This window comes from Nannospalax galili, unplaced genomic scaffold, assembly GCF_000622305.1.
Source record: "Nannospalax galili isolate Female #2095 unplaced genomic scaffold, S.galili_v1.0 scaffold2789, whole genome shotgun sequence".
NCBI lineage: Eukaryota > Metazoa > Chordata > Mammalia > Rodentia > Spalacidae > Nannospalax > Nannospalax galili.
The window spans coordinates 77,172-91,148 of NW_008359180.1; the positions used below are offsets into that span (position 1 = coordinate 77,172).

Here is a 13,977-nt window from a genome sequence, read left to right on the forward strand (position 1 = left end):
GACTGACCTGTACATGCTCAGCCTCAGGTTAGATAGGACAGGCCTTGCCAATATCCCCCTTATCTGCTTTCTGGGGCCTGAACTACCTGTTCTTTGACCCTGTGTCAACCAGGATAGGTTGCACCACTATCCCTTGGGGGAGGGGCAGGCAGGAGCAGATAGCCTACACCTGGTAGCCCTGACTATTCTGCTCCCCAAATCTTCTGACCCTTTTGGCATTGTACAATCTGGGTGTACTTATACACATTCAGAAAAAATTACTCATACACATAAAATAAAATAAATAAATCAAAAATAAAGTTTTTTAAAAGAAAGAAAAAAGGAATTTGTCAAAAGAAATTAATCATGGAAAATTGACCCTATTTCATAAAACACTCATAAACAGAAGATAATTCAAACTGTATGTATATAAATTATAGTATATGTACCTAATATTTACAAACATAAATGCTGTGTGTGATCACTTGTGGATCTCTGTAATAATTTCTGTCTTTTGCAAAAGAAACTTCTTTGATGAGTGGTGACTGAGATACTTTCTTGTAAATATGTCCATATTTTGAACATAGTAAGAAATTACATTTGTCTAGGAATGTGACAGCCTCAGGGTTTACTCTAAGATCTATGGCCTCTCCAGCCTTATGTGTTGGGCTGTGTTTACAGTACCACACATGAGTTTTGTCTCACTGAGTGAGCTTTAACTCATTAGGTAGCTGTTTATTACTCCCAACATAAAAGTGCCACGACTGCCCCAGTATAGTGTGCTGTGCCCGTTTTTTACCCCATGTTAATGGGGTTTGCCCTTTTTTTTTTTTTTTTTTTTTTTTTTCTTATTAGATCTTAAAGCTGGAGTTGGACCATCTATTGATGTTGTCCCTTAGCAGATTGTGTAGTGCTCTCCAAAACTATGAGAGCTAGCTTTAAGGGGAGGTGGCTTCCAGGTTAGTTCCAGCAGAGACTGTCTGTGAATTGCCCAATCCTGTGACACATCTACAATGCAACCTCTACACCTAAGGCTCACAGAACATGGTAGAACAAACGGAAGAGAGAAAACTTATGCATCTTTCAACTCTGATCAACGATGCTCCCTCATGCAACAGAGGGCCATGAACACAAAAGACACAAATGGCCAAGGAGAGCCGAAGAGCAATTGGCAGCTACTTACTGCTGGATGAGGAAGAGCTGATCTTAAAGGGAGGAACTCCTGATAGGCTGACTAGATAACAGTGGATGAACTTGCACTGAGGGAAATCTGGGGACACTAACTGGACTTGATAGACCTTAACATAAATAGCAGAATGCATTAAATCCTGTGGGGGCTGGGGGCTATGGGAGTGTGCCAGTGGGGAAGCAGGTATAAAGATGATTAAGATGCTGTGTATAAAATACATAAAAATTCAATAAAATTTTTACAAAAAACAAATGTTACTACTCTGATCAAAATTGAGATGTGCAACAAAATATTCAGGTATTTTTAATTATTTGTAATTTATTTTGTACTAGATAATGACAAGAGCAAAGGATTTTCAGTCTTTGAATTATTGCATTTAAAAAACTTTTCACAACCTTAAAATCTTAATGTAATGAGGTAAAGCACAGCTAAGCAGTAGAGCAGAGGTATTTGTTATAACTCTTAAATATATTGTGCATCTGCACACGAGAGGCATTACTGTACCCATATTTTGAAAGACTTGCCATATATTAATTATAAAACAATGCAAACCAAGCACAGTATTTTCTCGTACACTTAGAACACATTCACGTCAAAGCATGCAGCGGTGAATATAAAGGTCTTAATGTAGAAAGCTGCAAAGTAATCTAAAGGAAATGCTATAATTTTTCCATATGTCACATGCAGACATACATTCATAGTTATTGACTGAGAAGAAGATGTGCATAAGCATCATCAATTTTCACAGAGTTTCTATTCATTAAAACATTTTCAAATCGTCACTAACATTAGCATATACAAATGGCATACAACTTAATTTTACTTTAATAATTTACTTTAAATCTGTGCTGTACATTCCAGAGAATGATCTACCATAGCATTTCTTTTTGTATTGAATGGGTTTATTAAGTGTATGGTAAAGCAAAATAAGAGTATAAATAGCAAGAGATAGATGATAGATGATAGATAGATGATAGATAGATGATAGATATACAGAAAGATAGATAAATGATAATAGGTGGTAGATGATAGAGATGGACAAATGGATGGGTAGATAGATGCTAGATAGATATATAGATATAGATAGATGATATTTGAAAGATAGACAAATAGATAGATGATAGATGATAAATAGCAAAGTATCATCAATATGGCACTCAAAATATCTAGCACAAATTGAATCGGCAAATCACTGTAAGGCATCCAGATGCTGATCCCATTAGAGAGAGTCACTGGAAAAGCATAGTTTCTCCTGGCATGAGGCCTCCAACTAAAACAACAGATGGCAAAAAATAAAGGTAACATGGTCAAATTAGGTGATTGCAACTTCCAGAACTAGCAGACTGGGGAAGCTGAGGTAGTCGCTGAGGAGTTTCCAAATGAGCTTTCTCTCCACAGAGAAGCTTCCTATGCTGAATTTCCAGCTTCTCTTTCCCACTTAAGGAAATTTTATAGCATGGAATAAACAAGAGAAACCTTTCCTGGGACTGGCTTATCTTCTAGAGTTTCACAAGGGCACCATGTTTTTCTGCTGGACAATTTTGTTCTGATCCTTACATGTAACAGAGTTAGAGGGACAAACCAACCCTAGACAGGATCTATGGGTACAAGCTGAGAAAAACATACTTGGATCTGAAATGGGAGGTGACCCTACTTCCAGAGCCAGCTTCTCTGTGAACTAAAACAGCACATGAAAAATCACCAGTAAAATGTACATTACAAAACCCTAATTTGAAGAATACTGATCATGTTCCTTTTCAGCTAAATGTGTGCTCCTGAGTTAACTGAAAATAATTTGTAAAACAATGATTACTATTTCTCAAGAGAAGCCATTATTTATTTAAACATTGGCAAGTAAGTTTTAATGATTGTAGATAACAATTGTGATTATTGCCTTAAATGTGTTTCATCCATCCTCAGATAACATGCACCAGGAATTATTATTTAACATCAACAGGTGAGAAAAATGAAGATTAAACTTTTAGTGATTCATTAAGGACTGCAGAGTTGACTAGCTAAGTAATACACAAATTGGATAATATAGGAATGATTAAGGAATTTCACATATTTTACAATTTTAGAACTTTTTTCATATTGTAAGAAACTAAAATTTCAGTATTAAATACTGTTTGATATAGTTTTAAAATTATGAATATATGTTATTATTACTCACATTAGTTGCCCTAAAAACATACATTCAGATGGAGTGTTAATGTGTTTCTTGTATTCCAAATATGACCAAAAAAATTAAAGCCATATTCTTGATAATGTCCATGGCTATGTTTGTGTAAGGGAAGTCCAAAATACACAGGAAAACAAGGCAACAATTGTTTTACTAAAGACGCAACTAGAAAATTCTCAATAAGAAATACATGAAAAAGAGTTTAAATACTTAGCACCATTACCAAACTAACTGCCCAGAACCCTCCCTTTTCTTCACAACTCTAATGAAAGCACTTTTCACTTCTTTATTTCTGAGACTATAAATAAGTGGGTTCAGCATGGGGATCACAATAGTGTACAAAATAGAAGCTCCTTGATCCTTTCCTAAGGAGTAGGACTTATTTGGCTTTAAATAAGTGAACATCATTGTGCCATAAAAGACAATAACTCCCAGGAGATGAGAGGCACAGGTGGAAAAGCTTTTTGCTTTCCTGAGGTGGACTTGATTTTCAAAATTGTAGAGAGAATGGATACATATGATGAGGATATTGTGATTAGAGATACCACTAGAGTGAATCCAGCAAAAATGAATATGATGAATTGAATGTTATATGTGTCACTGCACGGTAGTGCTAAAATTGCTGATGTGTCACAAAAAAAGTGAGGGATGATGTTGGAGCTACAGAAATGTAAGGTTCTCATGCAAAGCAAATTAACAGTGGAATCCATAGCTCCAAGCATATAGGACCCAGTGAGGAGCACATGGCAGAGTCTTGTGGACATAATAACCAGGTACTGTAGAGGGTTGCAGATAGCCACATAGCAGTCATAGTCCATTCATGCCAGAAGGAAACATTCAGCAGCAGCCAAAAGAACAAATGCATACTTCTGAATGAGACAGCCAGTGAAGGAAATGTTCTTGTTGGAAGTCAGCAGGGTCTCTAAGGTTTTAGGTGTGATGACAGTTGAGTAACTGAGGTCCAGGAATGACAGGTGAGTGAGAAAGAAAAACATCAGGGTGTGAAGCTGGGCATCTAGACGAATGATGAGAATCATCCCTGTGTTCCCCAGCACAGTAACCAGGTATATCAGGAGAAACAGTACAGAGAGGGCCAGCTGGACCTCCTTGGAATCTGTCAGTCCCATCAGGATGAAGTCAGGTTCATTTGTATAATTCCATTTGTTCATAGTGAACTGTTGGAAAATAAATGGCAACGTTTAGCTTGAATGAATTTAAAAAGGATTCTATCCACATGCATATAGTAGTATTTCTTCATTGCTGTCGGTTGACTCAATATTGATATTACTTCTACAACAAAAGTTTGTGAAAAATTGACTGCTATTAACAGAGTTATAAACTGACGATTGAATACATTATGGTGAAGGATAGCATACTTCACGTTTTCAATAGCTCTGATATTCTAAATCATTTTCTTTAATAGCATGCTTAATTTATATCTTTACAGCATGTAAAATGGGGAAAGCAGCCAGAAAGGTCAAACAACTCTTTTGAACTCACTTCAAATTCATGTGGACTGTCTGACTGCAGAGAGCATGATCACAACACTATTCTATTTCAGATTTATTCACCAAAATCTAATGAATTGTTACACCTATAATGAGATTAGGAAGCAGCTTCTATGAATCATTTTCTGTTCATAATAAAACTATTTACAAATAACATTATATTTACGAAATTTTAATAGGCTGTATTGGGACATATAACCATTAATGGGGACGGGATCTTTTCCCTTCCAAACAATTCAAAGTTATATTTATTTAAAATTATATTTTGAAAACATAATAATTATATGTAGAATCTCATTCTGTTGACTCTGATTATATAAATCTTTATATTACTTAGATAAACCAGAAATGCCACGTGCTTATATGTTCTTTCTGCCAAGCTTTTGCTTCATTTTAGTTGATATAACCTCTCCAATTTCAGTAATAATTACAATGAGCCAATGTTTAATAATGCAGAAAAAAGAAATAAAACACTGCTTCCACTACCATACACTGAAAACTTTGCAAACTCCCAATATCTCTCCTGAATAATATAGGCAATTCAGTTAAAGGTATGAAAATTACTGTAGAATGTGTCCTCCTTGAGAATGTTATTTTCCTATGTTTGTACATTTATATTTTTAAAATTCAGAGGTAAATTAGATCACTTTAGAAATCATGCTCAGGTCTTGACCAAATAGAAAGTTCTCCAGGAAGATATGTTTCAAAGGCTTCTCAGGGATCTAGTGTGTATATAAGGAGAGCAGCACGGGAATTTTACTGCCATCACCTAAGAGTTGAGAATCTCACAGCATGTGGCCATCCTTAGGGACTAATTTCCCAGAAATGTTACTGATATGATTTCAAGGATCAAAGCTCAAGGACTAATTCAGCAAATGGCTTGGCTTTCCCTAAGAGTCCACAAAGAAGTAGAATGTTCAATATGTCTTCTTATTTGGTTTATTAAAAATGAATTTCCAATTGAAAAGTAATATCTACATTTTAAGTGTATTGTTTGCATAGTACAATGGTTAAATCATATCATCTTTAACTAGTATGGAAAAGGAGAATATATCACATATATTATATATAATAAGAATATTATCTATTATTTCATTTATCAGTGATATTCTGGAAGATGAAATAGTAAAGTTTTTCATGAGGGAGGGGCTGGAGGGATGTCTCAGAGGTTAAGAACAGTGGTTGTTCTTGCAGAAGACCTGGGTTGGAATCCCAGCACTCACGTGGCAGCTAACAACTACTGCCCATAACTCCAGTTCCAGGGGATCCAACAGCCTCTTCTGTCCTCTGCAGATGTTGCATGACATTGGTGCATTTACCTACATGCAGACAATACACTCATACACATAAAATAAAAATAATAAAATATTTTTAAAAAGGAAATTTTAATTTAAATAGTGTAATTCTTTCCTGAGTGAAATGTGCTCAATATACACAGTACAGTATAGCAAAAGTCAATGAGTAAATGGAAGCGATTTTCTGCTCTTCTTCAAGTTTTGTTGAATAATTTTCATCAATCATTTTTTTTGTGCAAAACCCATTTTTGGACATGTAGTTGCATATTTTTATAATTATTATACTAATTATTTAGTATATTTTGCTCACTTTAAAATGAACCTTTCATACACAATGACCTGTCTTATAATGCTTTTTAGGAAGTGCATAATATATACATTGTATTGGACCTGGTTCCATCTTTCACTAAATGAACTGGGCACTCACAAGCTAATAAATACATATTTTGATGCATCCCTGGGATGTCTAGATATCCAGTCTGATTTTATGCTGTCAGCTATTTCATCAGAATGCAACATTAGGCAATCTGCTTCACTTTCTCAGGCAATTATGATTTAAATTTTATTTTATAGTATAAAAAAACTGGAGGTATAGCTGCCTCTCACACTCCATAGTCCCACCTGGTTCTTTGGGGAGTTCTCGTCCCAGTATTTCAGAGTAGACCTGCTTTGTCCCACCTGATAAGCCAACCTCTCCTCCATGATCTCACTTCCAAGTGCCGACAGGTACGTCCTACCCACCTGCCCCACAGGATTTCTGACTGCACAACCATTTTCAGAAAATTTCTTGCTCCCAAGCAGCAGTTGACTAGAGCTTACTGAAGATAGGGAAAACAGATGTGGAGAGCCCCAGCAAGACAGCAGAGGGGTGAACAGCAAGAAGTGTGCCAGTCCTCAGTGTCTTCTCACACAGAATGCAGTAGACTCTTAATAGACAATGGGACAGAGTCCTGCCCTCAGTACCAATTCCACTACAGAAAATAGCATCTCAACCCTGAAAAATTGATCTTCTTATGAACATCATACAAGTCAACAGAGAAAAAGACAGGTGATTTGAATAAAAAGAAAGGAATAGTCAATTATCAAACTACTCGAAAAGTGCAAGCTCCAGGGGAAGATAAAAATACCAGAGAAAATCAAGACAACATGCTGTCACCCCCCAAAATTGCTAATTCCATAGTAATGAACATCTACAAGAATGACCTGAAAGATCCTTCATACAGAATTACAGAGCACTATAACTGTATTCAAATAATTCAAAGAAGGTATGAATATATTCCAAGAGAAAAAGACAAAGCTGAATGAAATGTAAGTCAACCCAAGGCATAAAAACAGAATTTAATAAAGAATTAGAATTGCTGGAAAAATCCCAAATTCAAACAATGCTTGAAGTGAAAACTCAATATCCAAATAGAACTTCAGTGGAAACTTCGCCAACGGAGTAAATCTTACGGAAGACAGTGTATCAGAGATGGAAGACAAAGAAGGAAAAAGGGAGCACTTAGTGAAGGTCAATTTTAAGAAAAAAATAAAACCACAGCAGAGCTCTGGGACACACACACACACACACACACACACACACACACACACACACACCTAGCCCATGAATCATAGGCATCAATGAAGGGGACAAACACTCTACTAAAGTCATTCAGAATATTTTCTCTTTTAAAAAGTTTCTTATGGAGCTGTGTAATTTCATACGACAGTTCTTAATCGTATTTGGATTCCCCTCCCCATTTATGCCCCCATCCCACCACCAGACTTCACGTATTCTAATTCAGTCAAGCATTTGTACCCAAATGTCCTTCAGTGTAAATTTGTTCACCAGCGTCAAGTCAGCCCATCTAGAGATCCACCATTAATGGGTCTCCAATAGTTCTCAGTCTAGGGCCTGATTGCCATCCACTTCTCTCCTCCTCTCTGGGTCCTTTCATCACTGTATTGACATGGGTCCTGTGCTCAATGCCACCATTGCCACAAGTTCACATATGCAAGGTTCCAGTGGTCTGAAGGCATTGGCTTCCCTGTGTTCATGAACCAGCCCTGGCTCTTACATTCTGCCCCCTCTTCTGCAATGGTCTTTGAGCATTGAGTGGGTGAAGTTCAATTATAGGAGTCCCATCGAAGAATACACACTCTGCAATCTCTTATTCTTTAAAACTTGGTCAGAGGTTGCCTTCTATGTGCATTACACTCTGTTGTATAAGGAAGATTTACTGGTGAGAGCAGATGCATTAGTTTTCTTTCTATCCCTTGTTCTGCTATGTTCCACGTGTCTTGGGTGTAGAGGTTCAACTGTAGATATGTCACCTAATACTAGGCATCTCTCAGATGTATGTTCTCTGTGTCTGACCAGTTGTGGGATTATTCAGTACCCTCCATCTTTTTCAAAAGAAGCTTCTTTGATGAGTGGTGTAAGGTATGTTTGTCTATGAATACAAGGATCCTTGTGGTAAAAATTTTTGTTTGTCTAATGATATGAAAGAATTAGGATTTTCTCTATCATCTATATCCTCTCCTGCCATGTGTACTTGGCTGAGTTTAAAGTGCCACCCATGAGTTCATTCCCATTGAGGGGACTTTAAGTCCAATAAGATAGCTGTTCCTTGCCCCCAAGATAACAATGACACTACTGCACCAATAGAGACGCCATGCCAGTTGTTATGGTTATTAGGGTTTAGGGCTGGATTGGACCCTTGATTGTGTTTCTCCCTTGACAGTTTGCATATTCTCAAGTACCATTATGAGTGCTAAACTTTGGTTCGAATGCTTCCAGTTTAGTTCCCACTCCAGTGCTCCAAGTCCTCTATCTGAAGCATGTCCTGTCTTCATCAGTAGGATCTTATCTACTAGTTCTGGGTGAAAACCAAGAGGTTTGGCAATAGCCTGTGTAATTTTGGGAGTCTCCTGGAACACCTTCACTAACCACTCAAAGGGAGGTCTCTTCTGTCTGGCACTGTGTTTCTTGCCAAGCAGTTCCCAGGAATACGTATGCATTAATGTTTAGACACCGTATTAGCATTTCACAGAAGGAGTTTCATTCAAAAATTGTTTTCTTGATTCTTTTCTCACCGTGTATGTATTGGTATATAGAAAATGTATTGATTGAGTTTTGTATATTTATTTAAATCATTCTACTTTGCTGAAACTTTTTATCAGACATAAGTTTTCTGGTGTCGTCATCATTTTCCACAAATAAGATATCATCTACAAAAAGGTTTTTTGATTACTTCATTTCAAATTTATCTTCCTATTATTCTTGCTTTGTTGCCCAGCTAAGTTTTTAAGTATGTTTAATATTGATTATATTCAATGTTTTGGATATATTTAATATTAATTATTGTAGCAAAGAAAATGTACATCTTTCTCTTATTCCTAATATGAAAGATTCCTAATCTGCGAATTTTTCTAGATGGCTTACTACTTGTTATATATTTGTTATACACAACTTTTGTTATGTTGAGTTGATATTTCAATTTCCAGGTTCTTCATGAACTTTATTTGGAAGAGATGTTGGTTTTTCAAAGGTTTCTTCTTCATCTATTGAGATGGTCATGTGACTTGGGGGATAGTCTGTTTATGAACTACTACTATTACATTTCTACATTTCTTTATGTGGAACTATATTATATTATATTCACCTAATTTGTTTGAGACATATGCAGAGTGCTTAAATGAGGATATTTTGTGTCAGTATTCATCAAAGAAATCAATTGGTAGTAGTTTTGTTTTTTGTTGAATAGTTACAAGGTTTTGTTGCTCTTTCTTCCTTCCTTTCTTTCTTTTTTGTGGGTCCAGGATTGTTACCAGTCTAGTTTTAGCATTGAGGTACTAGTGACCTTGGAGAATGAATGTAGAATAATTTCTCCTTTTCTATTTTATGGTCTGGTTTGAGAAAGGTTGAATTACTCCATTAGAGTGAAGCAGTGAAGCCATAGGATCCTGGAATTTTTTGTTGGAAGGCAGATGACACCTTTTCAGTTTCTTTTCCATTTCCACAGACACCTCAATTTTGCACTTTAGCTTCCGGAATTGTAAGAAAATATATTTCTGTTGTTTAAGTCACCCAGTGTACAGCATGTGTTACTATAAACAGGGTGAACTGATGACAAGTATTTCTATGGGCATGAAAACCTGAGTATGTGTGTATATGACTATATGAGATGAATAAGATAAAAATAGTGGATGGATGCATTTTTTATTTGCAAATATTAAGTAGCTATTTGCCATGCTCATTTTAAACTGTTCAAGAACAGAAAAGCACTACTGAAATAAACAAGGTACTTTTTCAGAACTGGAGATAAGGAGACACTGAAAAGAAATTTATTTTATTTGAAGGTTTAAACTGAAGAAATCATTTTATGTATGCATTATTTTTTCTAAAAGTTTTCTCATTGCCCCTTTGACATCTTTGTTCCGCAAACTGTAGATGAGAGGATTCAGCATGGGAATCACAATGGCATAAAATGTTGACACTATCATGTCATGCTCCAAGGCATAGCTGGAACTTGGTCTCATGTACATGAACAGGATCGTCCCATGATAGATGGATACTCCAGTGAGGTGAGAACCACATGTAGAGAAGGCTTTCCTTCTCCCTTCAGAGTGCATCTTCAGAATGGCAAAGAGGATGAAGCCATAGGAGATTATGACAACCAAGATACTGACTATCTCAATGGAGCTCACAAAGACAAAGAGCAGAAGCTCATTCACTTTTGTGTCAGAGCAAGAAATAGCCAGTATAGGAGGAATGTCACAGAAAAAATGCTTGATTTCACTGGAGCTACAGAAAGATAGGCTAGAAGTGGCCGCTGTGTGGATAGCAGCATTCAGAATTCCACCAACATAGGACGTGATGATAAGAGGCACGTAGACTCTGGGTGACATGCTCACTGCATACAGCAGTGGATTGTAGATGGCTACATAGCGGTCATAAGCCATTGCTGCCAAGAGAAAAGATTCTGTGGACCCACAACTGACGGCTAGAAACATCTGTGCTGTGCATCCAAGGAATGAAATGACTTTCTTCTTTGACATAAGATCTATTAACATCTTGGGGGTAATAATGGTAGAAAAGCAAGCATCTATAAATGATAAAACACTCAGAAAATAGTACATTGGATTGTGGAGGCGGGAATCCCCAATGACAACTACAATCAATCCTAAATTCCCCGTTAGAGTGAAAAGGTAAACCACTAGAAACAGGAAGAAGAGAATGGGTTGCAGTTCTGCATTGTCTGTGAGGCCCCTCAGGATGAATAGAGTAACTTCATGACATTCTTCATGTTGAAATCCAATGGAATCATTCTTCATGTTGAAATTTCATGGAATCATCTAGAAGATATGCAGAAAATAACCATTCATATTATTATGAAACTAATAAATCTTGGAGTCAAGAAACACAAACTACCCCTGTTCCTTTATTTACTGGTGATGTATAATGTAAAAACACTAGTCAGAAACAAAAGAAAAACAACGGTGTTTAAGGACTGAATGAATTCTGCTGTGTCTAAAACCATCAGCTCTCCTAGTTAATTCATCCTTGTATTAAAGTATTTATTTTCATATTATATTAAAATCCAAAGAGAAATCCAGGTGATATAGGCTTGGGCTAGGGAGGAGAGTATGAGAATTCAGGGTCATCCTTGGTCACACAGCATTTTTGAGGACAGTGAGGAGACAGTTAAAAATAAATAAATAAAAACAAACAAAGCAACCAAAAACGGATCAGGTAAAAATCCCTTCTCAAATTCCAAAAATTAAAACATTATGTTGGGGGATGAATCACTGGATGAGAATGCCAGATTTCTAGGTCTTTCAGCAACTGTAGAACATTAACTTTATATATTTTACAAAATAAGTTGTGGCATTACTAATACCATGCCTCATTGCACCTATCTCCAAATAAAACCTGACTCCTAACATCCATTTTAGTCAAGAGGGCCCCCATACCTTCTGAATTCTCACAGACCAGTGCTCTTTAACAAAGGTCTTCCTTTTCTCTCTCTTCTATTAAAATGATATGTTCAGCATGAATTTGGTAAGTAAAGGAGACAGGATCCTTATCGTATCAGGATTTTGTCCTTTCTATGGCCTACTGACATAGACCAGCACATACACAACCATAAGAAGATGATATAAATTTAATTCCTCTTGTTTGCAATACAAATGGAATGATAACATCACTTCCATACATATCTAGGATTTGTAGTGCTTGCATGATGTACAAAACACCACACACACACACACACACACACACACACACACAAACACACACACAGAAATAAATTTTTTGTGGGTCAAGGGCAAGGAACATTCATGAGCTACATGCTCAGGTTATAAGAAGAGCTCAAGATAGGAGAGATAGTTCAGCAGTTAAGGACACTAGCTGCTCTTCCAGATGACCCAGGTTCAGTGCCCAGCACCCACATAGTGTCTAAAAATGTCTGTAACTCTAATTCCAGGGAATCTGATACATTCTTCTGGCCTCCATTGATATTACATGCACAGGCTCACATACATACAGACAAAACACACACATAAAATAAAAATAATTTTTTAAAGAGGAATTCAAGTCTTAGTTGATTTATTTTCATTATAGACAAGCTAAGATAATATTATCTTTTTGGTTGTAAGGTTAAGTAAAAGCCATTTGTCCAGAGTATGTCCATATTGTAAAAAAATTTCCTTAATGGGAATATAGGCTACAAGATAAACACTTAATAGCAATGAGATTTTAGAGTTACTTTAGATTTAGAATGTTCTGAATTTAGTTGATGATAAATAAACTGGACAGGTTAATAATTCCTCCTGACATATCCAAAACAAACATTCATTGTGTTAGAGGACACATCACAGGATGAGAATATCAAATTTCTAGATCTTTGAGATATTTGGTAAGTGGATTTACCATAATCATCTCTCTAGTAGAATGTGAATATTATGCATTTTGCAGCATGGGTTGTTGCATTATGGCCATGCCCAAGTAAGAACATAATACCTTATATAAAAAAATTCTTTGGAACTGGAGAGATGGCTCAATGGTTAAGAGCACCAGCTGCGGCACTACTATCCTCAGGCCTCTTGGGGTAAGTCTATAGCGCAGCTCTCCGCGCAGGGACTCCATAAGCCACATTCACCCTTCCATCCCCCCCACCTCGCCGTTCTATACTCCTAGTTTGAGCCCTGCGCCACTCCTAGTCTTGGGGCCCCAGACACCTGGGGAACCAATACTGCTTCCTGACCCTTCGCACCCAGAGCAACCCAGTCCCTTTCTTGGGCTCCAGGAGCACCACTTCTGGTCCTGGCCCCGCCCTCACTTCGCTCTGCTTCCCTGGGCCTGCACCACCAGCTAACTCTCCTAGCCTGCACATATATCCTCAGGCCTCTTGGGGTAAGTCTATAGCGCAGCTCTCCGCGACGCCGGGACTCCCTAAGCCTCATTCACCCTTCCACCCCACCCACCACCACCCTGCCCCCCCGCCCGCTGTTCTATACTCTAGCTTGGACCCTGTGCCATTCCTAGTCTTCGGGCCCCAGACACCTGGGGAACCAATACTGCTTCCTGATCCTTCTCACCCAGAGCAACTCAGTCCCTTTCTTGGGCTCCAGGAGCACCGCTTCTGGTCCTGGCCCTGCCCTCATCTCCCTCTACTTCCCCGATCCTCCAACCCCCGCCAGCCTCTTTCTGGGGCTGACAGCCTCTTTCTAGGGCTCCGAGGCTTACCTTTACTCTCCCTGATCCTTTGCATCCAGTACAACCCAGCTACTCAATCCACTCCCTGGGAAATCTTGGGGCTTCTTCCCTCCCCATCTGCCTTT

At 37.6% G+C, this 13,977-nt stretch overlaps 2 pseudogenes; both read right to left on the reverse strand.

Annotated features, from left to right (window-relative positions):
* Positions 1 to 3,569: 3,569 nt before the first annotated feature.
* Positions 3,570 to 4,519, reverse strand: LOC103725539 (annotated as a pseudogene).
* A 5,996-nt stretch (positions 4,520 to 10,515) lies between these two features.
* The window catches only part of LOC103725541, a 10,501-nt pseudogene continuing 7,039 nt past the window's right edge, over positions 10,516 to 13,977 (reverse strand).